This window comes from Rhinoderma darwinii, chromosome 3 (genome assembly GCF_050947455.1).
Source record: "Rhinoderma darwinii isolate aRhiDar2 chromosome 3, aRhiDar2.hap1, whole genome shotgun sequence".
Taxonomy (NCBI): Eukaryota; Metazoa; Chordata; class Amphibia; order Anura; family Rhinodermatidae; genus Rhinoderma; species Rhinoderma darwinii.
Genome location: NC_134689.1, coordinates 43,419,437 through 43,430,514, shown reverse-complemented (window position 1 = coordinate 43,430,514; position 11,078 = coordinate 43,419,437). Strand labels below are relative to the sequence as shown.

The window sequence follows — 11,078 nt, the reverse complement described above, 5'->3', positions numbered from 1 at the left end:
TGAAGATGAAAATCACCTATTTTTCTGTGGAAACATAGAATTTTTTCATTTTTACAAGGAATAAAGGAGAAAAAGCACCCCAAAATTTGTAAAGCAATTTCTCCCGATTACGGTAATACCCCATATGTGGTCTTAAACTGATGTTTGGACCAACAGCAGGGCTCAGAAGGGAGGGAGCGCCTTTTGGATTTTGGAGCCCAGATTTTGCTGGATTGGTTTTCAGTGCCATGTCGGGTTTGCAACGCCCCGGAGGGACCAAAACAGTGGAAACCCCCCAAAAGTCACCCTATTTTGGAATCCACACCCCTCAAGGAATTTTTCTAGGGGTATAGTGAGCATTTTGGCCCCTCAGGATCTTTTTTAGAGCTATGGTGACCAAAAAACAACGATTTTGGCGCTTTAAATTCTTTATTTATTACAGCGTTCACCGTGCGCAATAAATTACGTTTTAATTTATTCTGCCGGTTGGTACGATTACGCCGATACCACATGTGTATAGTTTTTTTTAAGTTTTGCAGCGTTTGCACAATAAAATTAAGTTTCTATAAAATAATTTATTTTCTGAAACACGCTATTCTGAGCCGTAACTTTTTTATTTTTTCGTCAAAAAAGCTTTGGGAGGTCTTGTTTTTTGCGGGACAGGTTGTAGTTTTTATTGGTACCATTTTGGGGTAAATGCGACTTCTTGATCACTTTTTATTCTATATCTTGGGAGGGGTGGTGACCAAAAAATAGCGATGCTGACAGTTTTCCGTTTATTTTGTTTGCGGCGTTCACCGTGCGGAAAAATTAACATTATAGTTTCATAGATTGGGTCCTTACGAACGCGGCGATACCAAATATGTGTACTTTTTTTAACGTTTTCATTTTTTCTCTATAATAAATGACTTATTATAGGAAAACAAAACCTTTTATTTTTACACTTTTATAAAACATTTTTATTAACTTTTTTTTACTTTTTACACTTTATATTTTTGTTTATAAACTTTTTTTTTACTTTTTACACTTTCTTTTTTTTGACCTGCAGCTTTGATCGCTGCTAGAATACATTACACTACCTAGGTAGTGTAACGTATTCCAACTGTCAGTGTGACGTCACAGTCACTCTGACAGTTGGTCTACGAGGATCAGCAGAGGCTGATCCTCATAGGCTGACATACATGGCAGACTTGGGGGCCGTTGTCTGGCCCCCGGGTGCCATCACAAGCATCAGAAGCCCCCACGATTTCATGGGGGCTGCTGATGCGCTACAAACCCGCTACATGCGGAGATCGCAATCGAGCCCCGCATGTAACGGGTTAATTGCCGAAATCAGCGGCGATGAGCCGCTGATCGGCAACACTGGAGAGTGTCAGCTGTCGGGGACAGCTGATCTCCAAGTTCCCGATGCACACTGTCGCCGACAGTGTGCATCGGGAACGACACAGTGACTTCCTGTCACTCTGACAGGAAGCCTATCAGGACCAGCCGAAGGTTGGTCCTGATGGGCTTCCGTCCATGGCAGACCCGGAAGCCATTGTTTGGCTTCCGTTTGCCATACTAACTATCGGCAGACCCCGCGATTTCGGACGGGGGTCTGCCGATATGTTAGAAACCCCTAAAATTCGGCGATTGCACCCGATCGCCTAATTTAAGGGGTTAATGCGCCGAAATCAGCGGCAAAGGACCGCTGACCGGCAAGAGGGGAGTGTCAGCTGTCGGCGACAGCTGACCTCCTGGTTCCCGGTGCACACTGTCGCCGACAGTGTGCACCAGGATTAACTCAGTAACTGTACGTCCTCGTGCGGGAAGTAACTTCCCGCAACGACGGACAGTTACGTCCTGGTGCGGGTAGGGGTTAAAAGATAAAACTTATTTGGCTTCCGTTTGCCATACTAACTATCGGCAGACCCCGCGATTTCGGACGGGGGTCTGCCGATATGTTAGAAACCCCTAAAATTCGGCGATTGCACCCGATCGCCTAATTTAAGGGGTTAATGCGCCGAAATCAGCGGCAAAGGACCGCTGGCCAGCAAGAGGGGAGTGTCAGCTGTCGGCGACAGCTGACCTCCCGGTTCCCGGTGCACACTGTCGCCGACAGTGTGCACCGGGATTAACTCAGTAACTGTACGTCCTCGTGCGGGAAGTAGCCTCCTGCGAGGACGGACAGTTATGTCCTGGTGCGGATAGGGGTTAATGACCGGGCCATTTTGCACGTTAATGACCAAGGATTATTTTTTGTTTTTTTACGGTCGCATTCCAACAGTCGTAACTTTTTTTTATTTTGTCGACATAGCCGTATAAGGGCTTGTTTTTTTGCGGGACGAGTTGTACTTTGTAATTGTACCATTTTTAGATGCTTACAATATATTGATTAACTTTTATTAACTTTATTTTAGCAGAGAATTGAAAATAAGCTGCTATTCCAGCATTAATTTTCACGTTATAAATTGACACCGTTTACTATGCAGCGTAAATAACATGTTATTTTTATTCTATGGGTCGGCACGATTACGGGGATACCAAATATGTAAAGGTTTTATATGTTTTCCTACGTTTGCACAATAAAAACCCTTTTAGAAAAAAATTACTTGTTTTTGCATCGCCGCATTCCAAAAACCGTAATTTTTTTCTTTTTCCGTCGATGTGGCCGTATGTGGGTTTGATTTTTGCGGGCCAATGTGTAGTTTTCATTAGTACTATTTTGGGGTATGTAGGACTTATAGATTAACTTTTATTTTATTTTTTTATGGGGGGAATGGGAGAAAAGAGAGAATTTTGCCATGGTTTTTTGCGTTTTTTTTGGACGCCGTTCATCCGGCGGTTTAATTAATGTGTTCATTTTATTGGTCAAGTTGTTACGATCGCGGGGATAACATATATGTGTATGTGTTATTTGTTTTGACACTTTTACTAAATAAAACCACTTTTTAGTTTTATTTGATTTTGACTGTCATTTTTTTTTTTTGTTTTTGTCAGATCTCAGAGCCACTGTTAGGCCCCATGCACACGAACGTAAAAACACCCGTAATCACGGACCGTAATCACGGCCCGTAATTACGGGCCCATAGACTTCTATTGACCACGGGTACCTCCCCGTATACTTACGGGAAGGTGCCCGGGCCATTGAAAAATATAGAACATGTCCTATTTTAGGCCGTAATTACGGCACGGGCAGGCCCATAGAAGTCTATGGGGCTCCCGTAATTACGGGTGATTACGTGTGTGCACCCGTAATTACGGGAGCGTTGCTAGGCGACGTCAGTGGATAGTCACTGTCGAGCGTGCTGAAAGAGTTAAACGATCGGCAGCAACTCTTTCAGCACCCTGGACAGCGGCTTCCGATCACAATATAGATCAACCCGTAAAAAAAAAAAGACGTTCATACTTACCCTGAACTCCCTGTTTTTTCCTCCTGTCCGGCCTCCTGGGATGACATTACAGCCCATGTGACCGCTGCAGCTTGTGCCAATCACAGGCTGCAGCAGTCTCATGGACTGCCGCGTCATCCAGGGAGGTCGGACTGGATGTCAAGAGAGGGACGCGTCACCAAGACAACAGCCGGGTAAGTATGAACTTCATTTACTTTTATTACGGAAAGGGCTGTCCCTTCTCTCTATCCTGCACTGATAGAGAAAAGGGCTGCCGATTAGTGCAGTGCAATTTTGCAGTGAAAACGTGCCCGTGAATACGGGTCGAATATGTGTGACCAAGGACCCGTATTTACGCCAGTATTTACGGGAGGACAAAAATACGTTCGTGTGCATGAGGCCTAAATGTATATTATGTGGAGTTACAATTATATATTTCGATTTTGACTGAAATCATGCTCTAAAGTGTAGCTAAACGTTTGACAAACTTCTGACGTCTCATAGTGAAATGTCAGAAGTTTGGATTGGTGGGGGTCTGAGCACTGAGACCCCCACCAATCGCTAGAATGTAGCAGCTGAAGCGCTTGGTGTGAGCGCTCAGCTGCTTCGTGTCTGTTCGGCTTTTTCCGGAAAGCCGATGTATCGCAGTACGGGCTCATAGACTTTCTATTGAGTCCGTACACAATACATTTATTTCCGGAAAAAGCCGAACAGACACGAAACGGCTGTACACTTACACGAGCGCTTCAACTGCTTCGTTCTAGCGATTGGAGGGGGTCTCAGTGCTCGGACCCCCACCAATCCAAACTTCTGACATGTCACTATGACATGTCAGAAGTTTGTCAAATGTTTAGCTACACTTTAACTCTTTTGGGTTGCATTGTTTCAGGTATGTGATAACTTTCCAAATTATAGGGATTGTAAGTATTAGATTTTTTTTTTATTGATTTTCTTTAAACAGTGCACTCTTGTCTGTGGGCAGTCTGGTATTACAGCTTTGATCCATTTAAAGGGAATGTGTCGCTAGAAAAATAGAGGGAGCAATTCCCAAAATTGCAGTATTGGCATGTGGTAAAGCAACCTCATTGCTTTATGCTGCAAAATTGGAGAAGACACACACGCTCTAGTGTCCTCAAACAATCCCCCCTCCTTTCTCCTGGCTAGTGCCAGGAGAAAGTAGGGGGTTGAATGTTCAAACCTCCTACACTGTGTTCCACCATTTTTTGAGCGAATGCACAGTGTAGGAGGATTAGATACAGTGGTAATCACACAGTATAACACGAACATACACACACACAAACACAACTTACCTGCTCCTGTCGCCGCCGCTGCCTCTGCTCCCTCCGCTCCTAGTCCTTGCTTCTGAACATCTTCCCTTTAAGTGAAATACTACATATCCGTAGAGCCTTTGAACAAGAGTGGTGCTGTTACTGGGGAAAAAAGGCAGACCTTTTAGATTTCATACAATCCCTTTAAGACAAGACTTTGTGATAATGGCAAATTAGGTTATGAATCTCATTGACCCATTGAGAGGTATAATTTAGTGCTGGGCTTAAAATGCATTATTGTTAAAAAAAAAAAGCATATAGTTTAAATGGAAATCTGTTTTACCTCAGTCAAGACAGCAGCGCAACATATGGAGAGCTCCGCCCTTTGTTGGACAGGTAACATTTTGTTAAAAATCCTCCACTCCCAAATCCTCCTACCTGTCAGAATTAAGGGTAATCGGTTTAACAGTCTAAAACTTGACTCTCTAAGCAATACAACATATGCAAATGTAAACTCTAGAGAGGGCTTCTTATTACTTTAGACTGCAGAATTGACTTCTAAAAAGATGTTTTGTCTTAGTTTGTAATGCCAGACTATAAATTTACGCATGGTGTCAGCAGTGGTATTGCGTTTGAATGAATATGTAATACTAGTGACAAGGAGGAGGGAGTAGTAATTCCCGGCCACTCCGTGTGTGTGTGTGTGTGTGTGTGTGTGTGTGTGTGTGTGTGTGTACCTATTTATTTGTAGCATTTTTTAATCCCTTGTAACACAAAATAGTATAAAGGACAGTCTTAATCCATATGGCAATAGTAGTATTGAAAAGGTTACAGCAAAAGAGGTTAAAGAGGCTCTGTCACCAGATTTTGCAACCCCTATCTGCTATTGCAGCAGATCGGCGCTGCAATGTAGATTACAGTAACGTTTTTATTTTAAAAAAACAAGCATTTTTGGCCAAGTTATGACCATTTTTGTATTTATGCAAATGAGGCTTGCAAAAGTCCAAGTGGGCGTGTTTAAAGTAAAAGTCCAAGTGGGCGTGTATTATGTGCGTACATCGGGGCGTTTTTACTACTTTTACTAGCTGGGCGTTCTGACGAGAAGTATCATCCACTTCTCTTCAGAACGCCCAGCTTCTGGCAGTGCACAGACACACAGCGTGTTCTCGAGAGATCACGCTGTGACGTCACTCACAGGTCCTGCATCGTGTCGGCCACATCGGCACCAGAGGCTACAGTTGATTCTGCAGCAGCATCAGCGTTTGCAGGTAAGTAGCTACATCGACTTACCTGCAAACGCTGATGCTGCTGCAGAATCAACTGTAGCCTCTGGTGCCGATGTGGCCGACACGATGCAGGACCTGTGAGTGACGTCACAGCGTGATCTCTCGAGAACACGCTGTGTGTCTGTGCACTGCCAGAAGCTGGGCGTTCTGAAGAGAAGTGGATGATGCTTCTCGTCAGAACGCCCAGCTAGTAAAAGTAGTAAAAATGCCCCGATGTACGCACATAATACACGCCCACTTGGACTTTTACTTTAAACACGCCCACTTGGACTTTTGCAAGCCTCATTTGCATAAATACAAAAATGGTCATAACGTGGCCAAAAATGCTCGTTTTTTAAAAATAAAAACGTTACTGTAATCTACATTGCAGCACCTATCTGCTGCAATAGCAGATAGGGGTTGCAAAATCTGGTGACAGAGCCTCTTTAAGGTATTCTCAACTTCCCCTAAAGTCCTTAGTTCTTGAAATATTAATATTTTGATATTCTGTTGCATCAAGAGATTTCCGTTGGTCTCCTAACTCAATTGGTGGTTGAAGAAATGAAACAATTAAAACTAGTCTTATCCAAATATCAATGGACAGAGACAGTTTAACACCAATGGTAATCCCAAGTAGAGACAAGACATTAAACTTAGATTTCTTAGAGACTCTGCTGAATCTCTTGATAAGAACTTTCTAAGGAAGTATTTTACCAAAACAGACTAAGATATCTTCAATCTTCTAAACCAACTGCAGAATTTAGTACATTGAGGGGGATCTACATTTATCTCTTTGGAATGGCACCTGTTGACACATTATTTGTATTCGGGCAAATACAGCTCTCGGAAAAACTCAGGGTATTGATCATAGGTTTGAAAAGTCTTCTGGCTATAATTTAGAACATATCAAGCCTTAAGCTATTGCCATTAATTTGTTTAGGATCTGGAAGAACTGGTTGTCCTGTGACATTAGCTTTTGTTCTAAAGTTTCCAGACTTGACCCTGGCTTTGTATGAACTGTGTGAACCTCTCTTGGATAGACTATAATTATAGCGATGGCAGATGCCTGGTCTTGGTGTGTTGGCCAGTGCTCTAGAGATCATTAACCTTTCCCCAATGAACTTCATGGACAGTCACACTAAATATTTAACTGATATAAATTGATTGAAAATGTCATGACAAATCAACATCAATCCTAATCTGATTGCATCAGTTTGTCAATAAGTCATGCTTCTGAAATGCCAAAAAAAAGGGAACATTGGTGCTTACTGAATTGGCTCTAAGGCATCATACACATGGCCATGTGCTCAGAGTTTGTACAGATGCACAAATATTCCCTGTGGTCCAATGCTATAACTCACAAACTTGCTTATTTCTAGCCACAATCATTTTTTTCTTAACAAAAACATAATGGGACAGATTTACAACTACTGTCTTAAATTCGGACAGCTTAGAATTAGACTAGGTTCCCTAAATTTATCACAGTTACTTATACTGGATGATACATTTTACACAGTTTTAGACACTTCTGTCTAACTTTATACCACCTCTTGGTTGGCCTCTTTTAGTCCACTTTTTTTGTGCTAAAATTCTTGTGCAATTTGGCGCATATTAAGAAACACCCGTTTTTTCACTAAACCAAAAGTTGCAAACGGTTCTTTTTGGCACATTTTGTTGATAAAATTGTCTAAAATTATTTGCGCCAAAAAGATTCAGGCCAGAAATCTGGCGTACCAATAGTATCTCTACCATAATATTAATACTATATTGATAATATTAACAACAAAAATATATTTTACTTACATAGGAGGACATTTAGGGAAAGCAGTTAATTTTCAAAAATTACATACATTGTAAAAGAAAAATTCACAACAACATCTAGTTATATGGAAGTGGAATGATGAAGGTCCTACAATTTAAAATATAAGTTGTAAAGGAACTACTGTACAATCTTCAGTTAGCTTAGTGCATAGAAATAGCTTTATGGAAAACTACAAATACAATTTCCAATTATTTACTGAAGTATTATTAAATCTCTCTCCTTACCAAATGCAAATACAGACAATTTTTTTGTATTCTGTCATTGACCACCTATAGGCTGCCGTAAATTGCAGCCAGGTGTTAGGAATTCCATGTGCATGGACCCTGCATGGCGGCACGCTGAGGTAGACCATTAGACATGATATTCTCCCCTAGAAATCATGCAATACTTCTGATAGATTTGCACAGAATCCATGAGAAAAATCCTTTGTGTATTTCCTTATAAAATCAGATGCATATGAAGTCTCGGTATGGGCATATAGGTTTTTACAGATGCCATATTACAGATCTGTACCACATGAATCCTACATTTGGTCATGTGCACGAAGCCTTAGTGCATTTAATGTCTAAGTTCTAGAATGAAGCAGATTTCCTAATACGCATTTGGTTGGAAAATTTGGTAAAATCCATGAGCTAATGTTTAGAGAAGTACTTGATTTCACAAAATTAGTCTTGTGGTTCATATTTCTTCTTATTATTATTATGAATTTATCTTTAACACTAGAACAATCTATTTTAACCCTTTAATGACCAGCCTATTTTAAACCTTAATGACCAAGGTATTTTTTACGTTTTTCCATTGTCGCATTCCAAGAGCTATAACTTTTTTTATTTTTGCGTCAACATAGCTGTATAAGGTCTTGTTTTTTGCGGGACATGTTGTATTTTTAATAGCACCATTTTGGAGTACATATAATTTATTTATTAACTTTTGTTAACTTTTTTTGGGGGGAATAGAAAAAAAACAGACATTGTGGCACTATTTTTTTTTGCGTTCTAAATCTACGCCGTTTACCGTGTGGTATAAATAAAACAAGAACTTTATTCAGCGGGTTGTTACGATTGCAACGATACCAAATTTGTATAGATTTTATATGTTTTACTACTTTTACACAGTAAAAACACTTTTTTTTCAAAATTATTTGTTTTTCTGTCTCCATATTTAAACAGCCATAACTTTTTTTATTGTTCCGCTGATGCAGCTGTATGAGGGCTTTATTTTGCAGGATGACATTTTGTTGGTACAATTTTGGAGTAGGTGCAACTTTTTGATCACTTTTTATCACGTTTTTTAAGGCAGGATTCACAGAAAACACAAATTTTCCATTGTTTTTTATTTTATTTTTTATGGCGTTCACCGTGCGGGTTGAAAAATTGAATAGCTTTATAGTTGGGATCATTACGGATGCGGCGATACCAAATATGTGTAACTTTTTTACTTTATTTTGTTTTTTAATAGTAAAGCATTTTATAAAGGCATTTTTATTAACTTTATTAAACTTTCTTTTTACGTTTTTACTAGTCCCACTATCCGATTGCTTTTATAATACACTGCAATACTTTTGTATTGCAGTGTATTACTAACTGTCCATTTAAAACAGACAGGCATCTGCTAGGCCATGCCTCTGGCATGACCTAGCAGGCATTCACTACAGGCAGACTTGGTGGCCTTTATTAGGCCCCCTGCTGCCATAGAAGACACAGACACTTGGCGATCTTATTGCCGGGTGTCGGTGGGAGAGAGTGGGAGCTCCCTCCCTCTCTCCAAAACAACTCAGATCCGGCGCTCGCTATTGAGCGCAGCATCTGAGGGGTTAAACGTGTGAGATCGATACTTGTAAATAACTCATGAAAGAATAAAGTAACGTTAAAACCAAGCACACCATTGTTATTCTTGCGAAATTCTCGATAAGTTTGATGTGTCACATGACCCTCTTCCCATTGAAAAAACTAAAGTTGGATACAAAATGGCCGACTTCAAAATGGCCGCCATGGCCAACACCCAGCTTGAAAAGTTTCCCCCCTCCCATATACTAATGTGCCACAAACAGGAAGTTAATATCACCAACCATTCCCATTTTATTTAGGTGTATCCATATAAATGGCCCACCCTGTAGAATGTCCCTACAGCTGCCCCATACAATATAATGCCTCCTATAGCTGCCCCATACAGTATAATGCCGCCATAGCTGCCCAATACAGTATAATGCTGCCTTAGATGCCCCCATGCCGTACAATGCCCCCTTAGATGCCTCTAGTGTCAGTGCCCATGTAGATAGTGCCACAGTACCCACGTAGATAGTGCCCACAGACAGTACCCATGTAGCTAGCGCCAGTGTCCTTTGTAGATAGTGCCCCTATATAGTGCCACTGTGCCCATGTAGATAGTGCCACACCCCCTGTAGATAGCGCTACCCCCTCCCCCCTGTAGATTGCGCCATTGAGACTCCTTCTAGGAGCGGAATACTCAGCCAAAGTGTAGGCCAGGGATTCCGCTCCTAGTTCATACTGTTCATTTATGTACAGAGAAGTCACTGTTATTACTGTCCATATATGGACAGTGACGTCAGGGGCTACTCCTGGAGTGGAATCCCCTGTCAGAGCGTCAGCAACGGGGATTCCGCTTCAGAGGAGCCACTGAAGTCACTGTCCTTATATGGACAGTGATGTCAAGGGCTTCCCTGGGCACTGCTCCCTCTGCTCCTCCCCTCTTAGGCCCCATGCACACGACAGCAAAAAACCTCCGTTTTTGCGGAACGCAAAACTGCGGTCCGCAAAAACGGAGCCATTCACTTTCATTGAACACTGACACCTTTCCGTAGCACTACGGAAGGGTGTCAGTGCCGTGGAAATGTAGCGGGAATTATGGAACATGTCCGTTCTTTTGCATTTTGCGGGCCGTGCTCCCATACTTTGTATGGGAGCACGACCCGAAAATGCGGCTGTCAGTCAGCGGCCGGCCGTGCCCGCAATCGCGGGCCGTGATTGCGGGCACGGTCGTGTGCATGGGGCCTTAACTAATGCCTCAGCATTAAAGAGGCTCTGTCACCAGATTTTGCAACCCCTATCTCCTATTGCAGCAGATCGGCGCTGCAATGTAGATAAGAGTAATGTTTTTTTTTCAAAAACAAGCATTTTTGGCAAAGTTATGACCATTTTTATATTTATGCAAATGAGGCTTTCTTAAGTACAACTGGGCGTGTTTAAAGTTATGTACAAGTGGGCGTGTATTGTGTATGTACATCTGGGCGTTCACGCTGTGACGTCACTTCCTGCCCCAGGTCCGGCATCGTGTCAGACGAGCGAGGACACATCGGCACCAGGCGACAGAGGCTACAGTTGATTCTGCAGCAGCATCGGCGTTTGCAGGTAAG

The 11,078-nt window shown here is 41.9% G+C and overlaps 1 long non-coding RNA gene across 1 annotated transcript in view; it reads right to left on the bottom strand.

The window, feature by feature from the left end:
* Positions 1-11,078, bottom strand: part of LOC142750964 (uncharacterized) — a 31,077-nt gene that overhangs the window by 18,472 nt on the left and 1,527 nt on the right. The window contains exons 2-3 of the long non-coding RNA XR_012882656.1: positions 4,962-5,056; positions 4,661-4,780 (exon numbers count right to left, since the gene is read on the bottom strand). This is a non-coding gene — a long non-coding RNA (uncharacterized LOC142750964). The remainder of the gene's footprint in view (positions 1-4,660; positions 4,781-4,961; positions 5,057-11,078) is intronic.